At 35.8% G+C, this 11783-nt stretch overlaps 1 pseudogene; it reads right to left on the reverse strand.

Annotated features, from left to right (window-relative positions):
• Positions 1-398: 398 nt before the first annotated feature.
• Positions 399-4895, reverse strand: LOC121241891 (annotated as a pseudogene).
• Between the last annotated feature and the right edge of the window lie 6888 nt (positions 4896-11783).

Raw genomic sequence — 11783 nt, forward strand, 5'->3', positions numbered from 1 at the left:
CGTTTGATTTTACGTCCGAACGTGATTTTCTGTGACAGTTCATAACCGTCACAAAAAAAGGAACGTTCGAACGTTGTACCGAACGGAACACTTCCAACCGTCACTAAAAATATTTTTTGTGACGGTTGAACAGTAAACCGTCACCAAATGTTTTCTGTGACGCACTTTAGGTGACGGTCATGGTGACGGTTTCAAACCGTCACCAAATATGTTTAGTGACGGTTTGCCATTTTTTTGTGACAATTTTCTCTGTCACAAAACACACATTCTGTTGTAGTGCCACGAGGTGACTGTTAAGTGTTTTTTAATAAAAAATATTTCATACATCATCCATAAAAACTCAAAAAATCTTACTAATTCTAAATAACTCCCATCACTTTTATAGGACTTTAAAAACGTTATCTCCAAATATTTTCACACAACTATTTACAAATATCCATTTATTTTCAACACATAACATCCAACCTCATGATAAAGCAACAAACGGTATTTGAGGAAATAAAAAACAAACACGTACACACAAACATTTCCAAATTGAGCACTGAACATACGTTGTGGCATGTGCGCAAACTGCTACAACCTTTAGGCAACTATCCTCCAAAATGGGAGTTGTGCTACTCCAAGTTGAGGCTGCAAGTTTTAGGCACTAATCCTTCTAAACAGGAGTTGTGCACCATATTGAGGTTGCAGGGTCATCAACATTATCGGCGCATGAACATAAGTTGGTGACATGGTAAAAGAATATTGTCGGACAATCATAGCAAGTGCCACCTTTGTCTCAACCAGGGCTAGATTCTGACCTGCACAAATTCTGGGTCCTAACCCAAATGGAAAATATGGGGCTAAATGCTTTCGAGACACTGAAAAATTCAATGGATTGAATTTATGTGCATCCTTTCCCCATATCTCAGTATCATGATGGACAGCGGTTATGAGCAAACAGAGTTGTGTTCCTGTTGGAATATCGAGTTTCCCTAGCTTAACTCGTTTGGTTGTTTGCCGGAACATGAATGAACCCAAGGGGTAGAGGCGAAGTGCTTCATTCAGTATCATACCCACCTGTTGAGAAAACAACAAGACATTCACACTATTTCATGGTTGAGCATAGTTTGCCATCCATTTAATGCTAAATTATAACTACTAGTTCTCGGTCATTCTATCTTCTAATTGCAGAAAATATTTTAGATGAATTTATTTGCAGGTCCCAATCAAATTACAATGTCTCTACTTGCATATAATTGGTAGACTGGTAGTAAGCAATTACTATGACATTCTATCCAATGCAAGAGCTAGCAATAACTATATATATATATATATATATATCCTTTATGCATAATAATATAAAATGAATAAATTCTAATTCAAGATGCAAAAATATAGTGTTATCGATATGTTTATCAACTTTAAAATGCTTAACAATGAAATGAAAGGTTGTCGATCCTACAGCCTACAACAATGGGTAGGAAATTAAGTGAGAAATATTTGAACTCACTGTCTTAAGGTCATTTAAATTCTCAGCTGTGGGATGTTGATTATCTCCAAAAACCTTAAAGACTTCCTCCCGTACCTTACTTTGCCATTCTTGATGTGATGCTAGAAGGACGAGTGCCCAAGTCAAAAGATTAGCACTTGTTTCCTTTCCTGCAACGTAAAAATTCTTACATTCATCTATGACTTCTGACACCTCTAGTTTCTCTTCTTCGCCATTGTGATTCTTGTGAGAAGATAGCAAAAGACCAAGCAAATTTCTTGAACTTTCTTTCCCCTTATTGCTCTCTATCAACATCTAAATAGATTTTCGTGATTCATTCTCAAGCCTCCACCTCTCTCTATTATTCGTAGTGGGCAAAAACCTGCAAATGGAAGTATATATCATTCATTCACAAACATAGTGTTCTTTATATTGATTTTCATCATCGTCAACCACACCAGAGATATAATATATCACATTTTAAGTGGTTTTTAATTTGATGGTTGACTTATAAAGTCACTTATATATGATATATCGCATCAATTAGCATAATTGGAGATAACAAAATCCGGAATAAAGAGTCGTTTGTTGATTGAAGGCAAATAGTCCGTATGCAGAACAAAATCATTTGTCAAAATCACTACACTTTCATGAATCGTACTCCCGGAGTACATGTAGAGACCATCATTCTAATCTAGTCGGGAATAATAGCAAAGCAAACTGAATCTAGAGAACTTGGGTACAAGATAGGTTATAATTATGTTCCTATGCCATCTTTTCTGGAAAGTTAAGTATTAGCGGTGAGCACCGAGTCCGACTCCAACTTGTGTAGGCTCCGAATTGACTCCAACTTTATTGGAATTCAAATCAGAACTCTAACTCCGACTTGTCGGAGCAGAGTCGAATTTGGGTTTTCAGCATTGAGCGCTTCTTTTTTTTATATATACATGGGGGAGGGAGGATTTGATCATTGGTTCTCTAAGTGAGAAACTAAGGTGTTGCCAATTGATCCAAATGATCTTGGCACACGAACACTTCTTTTTCAGCATTGAGCGCTTCTTTTTGAATTTTTTATGGGTTTTCAAATTTCAATTTGTCGAAAAACTTAAAAATTAAAACTAAATAATTCACTACTAATTTACTTCTATACTAACATCTAACTTGTTTTTATACTAGACTAATACTATAGTGTCTAATTACATGTTATCATACTATAGTATTGCATCTTATTTTTAGTGTCTAATTATATGTTATTATATTATAGTATTACATGTTATTATATTATACTAGTATCTAACTTATTTATAACTTATTTCTAGTACGTGTCTAATTACATCTTATTAAACTTTAGTAAATTGATGTTATATGTTATTAACTTATTGTACTAGACTTATTAATTATTTTTATACTAGTGTCTAATTTATAATTTCTATATAAGAACTATACTATAGTGTGTAATTACATGTTGTTATACATTGGTATTACATGTTATTATACTAATGTCTAACTTTTTTCTAACTTAATTATATACTAGACTTTCTAGTATCTAATTACATGTTATTCTACTTTAGTAAATTAGTATATACACATTAACTTATTATACTAGACTTATTTAAATATTAATGTCTAACTTATTTCTGTACTTTATTATGTTTTGTAGTAATATTATATTGTTTACATATACTAAACTATCATTAGTCTATATATATTATAGTATAAGTATATTATTTTATAATACTTAGCTCATACTAGTATATTATTAAATTTAATTATATAAGTTCTAGTCATATAACTATAAACTATACTAATATATATGATCAATATATAAATAAATAAATATTTTTATAACATATGTACAATATTGGAATCGAATTCGGAGTTGGAGTCAAAGTCAAAGGCAAAGTCAAAGTCAAATTGGATCAAAGTCGAAGTCGGAGTTGGTACAGTGACTCCGACTTCATCTAAAATATTAAAAAATATCTGACTCCAACTCCGTTTTGTCAAGTCGAATTTTCAAATTTTTGCTCAACCCTATTAAGAATGGTGAAGTAAGCCTATGATGAGAATCTTGAACACGTCGTTGATCACCTGAAACCAGGAGGGTAGACGCTTCTATAAGCTAGGTAGACAAGGCGTAGTTGCTGCTCTTGTAACATGAAGATCCTCTTCCCCTCCTCAAAGCTACTTCCAAATGCAGTTCTAGATATTATGTCTGCAGAAAGGTTTTGAAGTTCTTTGTGCACTTCCATCTCGAATTCCTCTCTTCCCCCTCTCCCTTCTTCCCACTTTTGGAGCATCTGTCTGGTACTAGCCACAATCTCTGGCACCCAACCCTGAAATATTACCATTGTGGCAATGTCCCAAGATATCATTTCTAAGAAAATTAAACTAACAAAATTTAAGTTCTACTTACCCTAAAGTAGTTGATCTCATAGAGTGTTTACACCTTCTTTGTATGATCTAACCTATTATTTATTTCTTGTTTCTTATTAGAGAATGTTTTAGTCACAAAAATATTCTACAAAAGTAAACTCACAAATTCACATACGTTGATACAATAGGTTTGATTGTAAAACTAATTTATTGTAAAGTAGATGTGACTTATCATATGAAAATTGAAATCATATCATTTTGTGAGATTTATTTGTGGCAGCGGTAATAATTATCTTCTTATTATGATCAGGATTATATTGAGTGATTTAGAGCTCCTACCGTTTTTGTTGGAACTCTAACACTAAACGAATATACAAAGCAAAAACGAATAGTACTATAATATTTAATGAATTTTGGTTGACCAAAAACGATGAAAACGAAAACGAAAAGTAGTAATATTGGTATTGAAAAATTACCTTAACGTTCTCCATCTTGAAAGCTTGGTTTGCGATTCTTCTGTGAAGGCTCCATCTTTCACCCCTCAATGCAAATATTCCTTGTCCAAAGAACATCTTAACCGGAGGGTTATGCTCCATCTTCTCAAATGATCCACCGGTGTTCATGAGGATCTCCTTGATCATGTCAGGATCGTCGATAGCCAGCCTTGGTTTAGACCCTAACCAATACAGAAACGTCCTTCCATACACAGCCGACCACTCGGAATAGTAAGGAGCCAGCCGGTGAAGGATGTCATGGTCATCCCAAGACATGGCCTTCGATTGAGCGTCGGCAATCATCTTCCGAATCTCTGGCATGTTTCCGACAACTGGACGGTAAGGAGGGCCTCGTATGCCTTGCCTGCGGAAATGGTCTTGGATTCTCCACGGCAACCATAAAACTGAGTGCAGGAGTTTCAAGATCAGGAGGAAGAAGATCGTCATCATGATCAGGAGCTGAAGCTGAAGCAGGTTCATTTTTTTTGGAGTTTGATTTGAGAGAGAGAGAGAGAGAGAGAGATGAGTGTTTTTCTTGAACAAGAATGGTAGTGCTGAAACAGTCCGGTGATATGATATGATTAAAAAAGAGCAGACCGTAGTCATGATTATTAATAATGCAGACCGGAGTATGGGGAAGAAAAGTGACGCAAAACAGTTGAATATGGGGTTCATGACCATCCAATAATGGCCAATTAATGGCCTATTTTATGCATTAGGTGTGGGATATAAAATGATTTAGGCTTTTTTATGCATCACGTGTGGGATTACCATCACGTATATTTTATACACAGTGTCTTATGTATATTTAATTGATTATTTTGTACATAATATAAATACTATGTATTTTACTTTACTTTTGTACAGTTGGACTCAGATCAATAATATCATTTTTTACAATTTCTCTCAACACTCGAGAACCTTCCTCTCATAGGGTTTCATCTTGTTATGGAATCATAAGTATTTTTTCCATGGTGCTGACACCCAAATATATCTCTGAAGATGCTATAAGTCCGATCTTTCTTCATCCTAGTAACAATCCTGGTGTTCTTCTTGTTACTTAGCCTCTCATTGGCGATAACTACCTACCTAGTCTCGCTACATGACCATGGCTCTTTCGGCAAAGAACAAGGTAGGTTTAGTCGATGGTTCTATCCTCAAGCCTTTGGATTCGAATGATCTCCTTCTCTCTCAATGGCTTTGCTTCAACAATATGGTGATCTCTTAGTTTTTAAACTCTATTTCCTCTGATACCTTTGCTAGTATTTTGTATATCACTACTGCACATGAGATTTGACTAGATCTTAAGGAACATTTCTCTTAGAAGAACAGTCCTTGTATATTTCAACTACAGAAATCTATTTATGCTCTCTCTCAAGGGCTGCTTTCAGTGAGTACCTATTTTACTCCCCTAAAAGCTCTTTGGGATGAGTTAGCGAATTACAAGCCTGCTCCCGCTTGTTCTTGTGGAGTTGTATGTACCTTGAACTCTTATGTTCAACATGAGCACGTTTTACAGTTTTTAATGGGATTGAATGAGTCTTTTCCGTCTGCTCGTGTTCAAATCCTGCTTATGGAGCCCTTGCCCCTCTTAACAAAGTATTCTCTATTGTTTTACAAGAACAATACAAAGAAATTTTTGTTATTCCTCTTCTATCTATTGATTCACATGTGTTTGTTTCTAAGAGTGATGGATCCAGATATGTTAAATCATTCTCCAAGAACGAAAGACCAATGTGTAAACATTGTGGAATCACTGGTCATGTTGTTGAAAAATGTTATAAGTTGCATGGATCTCCACTGGGTTATAAACCAAAGCTGAAGCAACAATCTGTAGCCAATCAAGTTGTTCTTAATGACAACAATTCCTCAGTTGCTTCTCTTTTCTCTTTAATTGAGGCTCAGTATCAACAGCTTTTGTCCATGCTTCATCCTCCAAACACTTATGATGAATCTTCTCATGTTGTTAATGCAATAAGTTCAAATTCATTATTTTCTAGTATATTTTTTTCTCATAATGTATGTGATAATAATCACTCTGTTTTTTCTTCCACTGCATTTGATTCATTTGATTCTAATTGTTGGATTCTTGATACGGGAGCCACAAATCATATGGTTCCTTCGGTCAATTATTTTTCCTCTATTACTAATACTGTACATTCTTCTGTTAAGCTTCCTAATGGTCAGTCTGTGTTTGTAACACATATTGGCTCTGTTCGTATTTCTGAACATCTTTTTTTACATGGTGTTCTATGTGTACCTTCATTCACATTCAATTTAATCTCTATCAGCGAGCTTACTCAATCACTCACTTGTTGTTTCTTGTTTTCATCTGATATTTGTTTCATTTAGGACCTGACTCATTGGAAGCTAATTGGAGTGGGTAGATAGCAAGGAGGACTTTATCTACTACTGCAACCAAGCTCTTCTCTTTCTAAACCTCAGTTTTTCTCCTGCTTCATATAATGCATGTTCTTTTAATAATCTGTTTTCCCATGCTTGTTTTATATCATCCAAATGCTCACTGTTTGAGCTTTGGCATAATAGATTGGATCATCCTTCTACTTCGTGGATATTGTTTGTGAATAAATTTGTTCCAACATTGACTATACCAAGCAATCCTTGTATGATTAGCCCATAATCCAAACAAACAAAAAATTACATTTCCCTAATAATGTTCATATATCTTATGCTCCTTTTGATCTTATTCATTGTGATGTATGGGTGCCATTAGATGTTTCTACTATTGAATGTTATAGATATTTGTTTCCTGTTGTTGATGATTCAACTCGTGCCACGTGGGTTTATCTTCTTAAATGTAAATCTAAGGTGACACTTCTTATGAAAAAAAAAATTCAAAATGATCAAAACTCAGTTTCATCATAAAATTAAAAAAAAAAAAAATCCCGTTGACCATGGTGAAGAATTTTCACTTTCCAAATTTCTCAATTCTAAAGGTGTTTTACATCAACACAGTTGTGTTGAAACTCCACAACGGAATTCTGTTGTGGAGAGAAAGTATCAGCAAATACTTAATATAGCTAGAGCTTTGATGTTTCAGTCTCACTTACCTATTAAATTATGGGGTGATGCTGCTTTAACAGCCACCTACATTATTAATAGGTTACCTACTCCTCTACTGAAACACAAGTCTCCTTTTGAACTTTTGTTTAAATCTTCTCTTTCCTATGATCATTTAAGGACATTTGGTTGCTTATGCTTCGCCTCTACTCTACAAAGATCTCGCACTAAGTTTGATCCTAAAGCTCATACCTGTGTTTTCCTTGGATATCTTTTGGGTATCAAAGGATACAAACTTATTGATCTTCAAACAAATCAATGTTTTGTTTCTAGGCATGTTGTTTTTCATGAACATATTTTCTCCTATACTTCTCAAACTTTTTCATCTCCTTTATCTCTTCATTCTAACATGTGTCTTCCTTTTCCTCATGTATCTTCAACATTAGATCTATTGTCTGTGCCTTCAACAGTGTCTCCTTCTAATATTTCATTTCCTCCCAACCATAATATTTCTTCATCTAATGATCATTCATCATTAGATCATTCCTCTAATGCTCCCCTTCAAATTCATCATGCCACCTCACCAATAATATCTGAAATACCTCGAAGATCCACTAGAATTAGAGGAACACCTAGTTACTTGCAAAAATTTTACTGCAATTCTTCTTCTTCTACACACTCTACATCAAATCCTATAATAGGTTTCTATTCTTCTCCTTTCTCACACACCAAGTATGATATTTCTAATTTTCTATCTTATGCTCGTCTCTCTTCTGCTCATAAATCTTTTGCATTATCCATCACTATTAATATTGAACCTGAGTTCTATCATCAAGCAGTCAAGCACTCTTATTGGAGAGATGCTATGAGTGTTGACATTACAACCTTGGAAAATAATAATACATGGATTGTTGCTTCCTTACCTCCTAACAAAAAATTCATAGGCTGTAAATGGGTTTATAAAATTAAGTATCGTGTTGATGGTTCCATAGAGTGTTACAATGCAAGGTTGGTTGCCAAGGGTTATACCCAAAAGGAAGGTTTGAATTATTCTGAGACCTTTTTTCAGATAGCTAAAATGGCTATTGTTAGCACACTATTAGCTTTTTACATGGGGATTTATCTAAAGAAACGTATATGAAATTGCCTCCTAGATTCCATGTTAAAGGGGGTCCAAGGTTTGCAAGTTGAAAAAATCACTTTATGGTCTGAAACAAGCATTCCGCCAATAGTTTTCTAAGTTTTCAGCTTCTATTCTTGACTTGGGGTTTGTGCAATTCAAAGCCAATTATTCACTTTTTACCAAGTCCAATAGTTCTTCTTTCATTGCACTTTTTGTTTATGTTGATGATATTCTCATAGCTAGTAATGATTTGAAATCTGTGGAGCACTTGAGGTCCTTAAGCTTGAACTATCCTTGCTTGATGATAAGTTCAAGCTTAAGGTCCTCGGTCAGCTCAAATATTTTCTTGGGTTGGAGGTAGCTCGGTCTCAAAATGGCATTTCTCTATGTCAAAGAAAGTATGCTTTAGAGATTCTTCAAGATGCTGGTTTTCTTACATCTAAACCTGTCTCTTTCCCCATGGAGCAAAATGTGAAGTTGAGTTAAGAAGGAGGAGATTTATTGTCTGATCCTACTATCTATTGTAGACTTTTCGGTAGACTTCTCTACCTTACACTCACACAGCCAGACTTGTCTTACTCTATGCTTAGGCTCAGTTCATATATGGCTAGACAGCCTCATCTAACAGCTAGAATTTTACAGTATATAAAGAGTACTCATGGTCATGGTCTCTTATTTCTAGCTACTAACTCTTTAACCATTAAGGCTTTTGCAGATTCAGATTGACCTTCTTGTCCTGACAATCATCGCTCAACAAGTGGTTATTGTGTTTTTCTTGGGAATTCTTTGATTTTTCGTTCTTCAGCAGAAGCTGAATATCGTTCGATGGCATCTACTACCTGTGACATTATCTGGTTTCTTACTCTTCTATCTCATTTTGGTATATCACATCCTAAAAGTGCTCAATTGTTCTATGATAGTCAAGCGCTTTGCACATGACCTTTTTTCTTTTTTTTATAAAGAGTTCAGGCCACATGTTCAAGAGTGACCCATCCCCGGATTTATTCTTAGGCCCTCACTTATGGCAGAGGAATACCTTGGTTACATAATTCCCAATTGACAACTTTTTCACTAATAATATAAAACAACCTTATGACTAGAATTAAAAGCAAGAATGAACACTAACATACCCAAAAATAACATCAGTTAACTAAACCTTAAATAAGGCAATACTAATTTATCCGTACAAATCAACCCTCTAAATATCCTTGGCGCCTGACTTAATGAATTCCACGCACATGAAACTCCATTTGCTCCTAATTTCGCCAAATAATCTGCCGGAACATTTCCTTCTCTAAAAATATGCTACACATTAACATCCCCACTATGAACGAACTCCATTATTTCCTCCCAAAAGTCTTCTAAATACCACACATTACATCGCTGCCAGTGCACCCACGGCACACACACTTGTGAATCTGTCTCCACGTCTATGCCTTGAGACCCCATATCTCGGCAATATCTTAAACCAAAAACCATTGCCTGCAACTCTGCACTAGTATTTGTACCTGCACCAAGCTGCTTTTAAAAAGCTACAACCATATTTTCGTAAGAATCCTGTAAAACATGTAACACACGGGCCTAGAGCCAAGCCTTTTTTTTTTTTTTTTTTTTTTTTACATATTTTGGGTTAAGTATGTGAAAAATCCAATTAAAATTTTTCAAGTACTATTTTATGAGCCAAGAAAATTTAAGGAAGCGCCCATTTATTTTTTTATTCACTACATTTTTTTTATGGACCATAAAGCCTAACTCCATGAGATTTTCTCTTGACCCCACATCCCATGCACATACATTAGCTTCCCACTAGGGTTTTTAGCAGCGGTAGTTATACCATTACTTTGATCAAACAACCATATATATTTCTCCCGATTTTCTGTCCATTTGATTTTTAACTCCCCACGATTCTGCGATTTACCATTTCTGTTTCTCACATAAAATCTGCCTATCAACAGATTTAGATACTCAAACCCTCCCTGCTTATCAATCCATATCCCACCCCCTCAAGGCAGATTTCTACTTCCCTGCTCTAGGGTTTTTTATATCAATTACCTATTTATACACTTCATGCACAGCCCAAACAGCCACTCCACACGCAGCAACTCCTCTTTGCAAACAGCGCACCACCCTCCAACCCGGTCCTCATCCACTTGGAAAACACCACGCCAACCTCACGGGAAGCCCCCTTTCGCGGCAGCATCATTCTCATTGGAGTAGGCCCACCGTGAGCAGACCTTGCTCCGCCGTACGCCACTGCTAGTGCACCACCCACGTGAAACCGTAGCTTCCCCTTGCTCAACCACTGCGTAGCTCCTTCAACCATCCTGCATGACCCGCGCCGCTACAAATCTCCACTAGAAGCAACGCTGCAGTAAGAACCGCCCACAGCCACGACAAACATGAAAACTACTGTGATAGCCGCTACTCTGCCGTGCACCTGCGTACCCAACCGCTGATACGCTTTGGACGTGAAGGACTCTGTTTTTACACGCTGAAACAAGGGAAACATCCCCAACGTGAGCCACGTCGCTAGCCCCCCTCCACTTCGACGCCACAGCCATCAGAAGACGCAAGAGGACGAGCCTTCACCTTCGAACACTACCCTGGTCAACGCCCAGCCCCAGACCGTCGCACACCTCGCTGCATCATAGTGAGTTCCCGTTATCTCTCTCTCTGTCTCTCTCTCGCTCTCATCGTGTTTCTCTACCTCTCATCAGAGGGTCTCTTTCTCATTGCTCTACCTCTTTGTACTCAGCCACCCAACCGCCAGCACATCAGCCCAACTCCATCGCAGTTCCACTCTTCACGGTGAACCTCCATCGTGTATGTAACTGTTGCGTTATTCAAAGAATTTGGTTTACGTAAGTGTATTACATGGTTCTAAGCTATATTTTACACTAACATTATTAATTATTTTTTTTACCCTTTGAACTGCAAGTTATGCTAAGGTGTTTTAAAAATTTTATTATGTGTTAATAAACTCTTATTTAATTATGATTACAGAAAATTATTTTAACATGTTATTAAGTAAAGTTTTATTTTAAAAGTAAACAATATTGGTGTAATGTTATAATTACACTTTAGATATGATTTAGTAAAATAAAAAATAGTTATGGTTTATTTTAAAATATTTTGGGATAATTATTTTGTCTGGTATTAAACTTTATAATTTGTTTTCAATAATAAATAGGTCAAACTTATAAATGTTTTAGTCAAAGTTATTAAATCAACATTGATGATTTTAGAAAGTGATGATTTGTAATTTTAGATTTTGAGGAATTAAATAGGTTATTTTCGAAGC

Source organism: Juglans microcarpa x Juglans regia, chromosome 8D (assembly GCF_004785595.1).
Source record: "Juglans microcarpa x Juglans regia isolate MS1-56 chromosome 8D, Jm3101_v1.0, whole genome shotgun sequence".
In the NCBI taxonomy this organism is placed as follows: domain Eukaryota; kingdom Viridiplantae; phylum Streptophyta; class Magnoliopsida; order Fagales; family Juglandaceae; genus Juglans; species Juglans microcarpa x Juglans regia.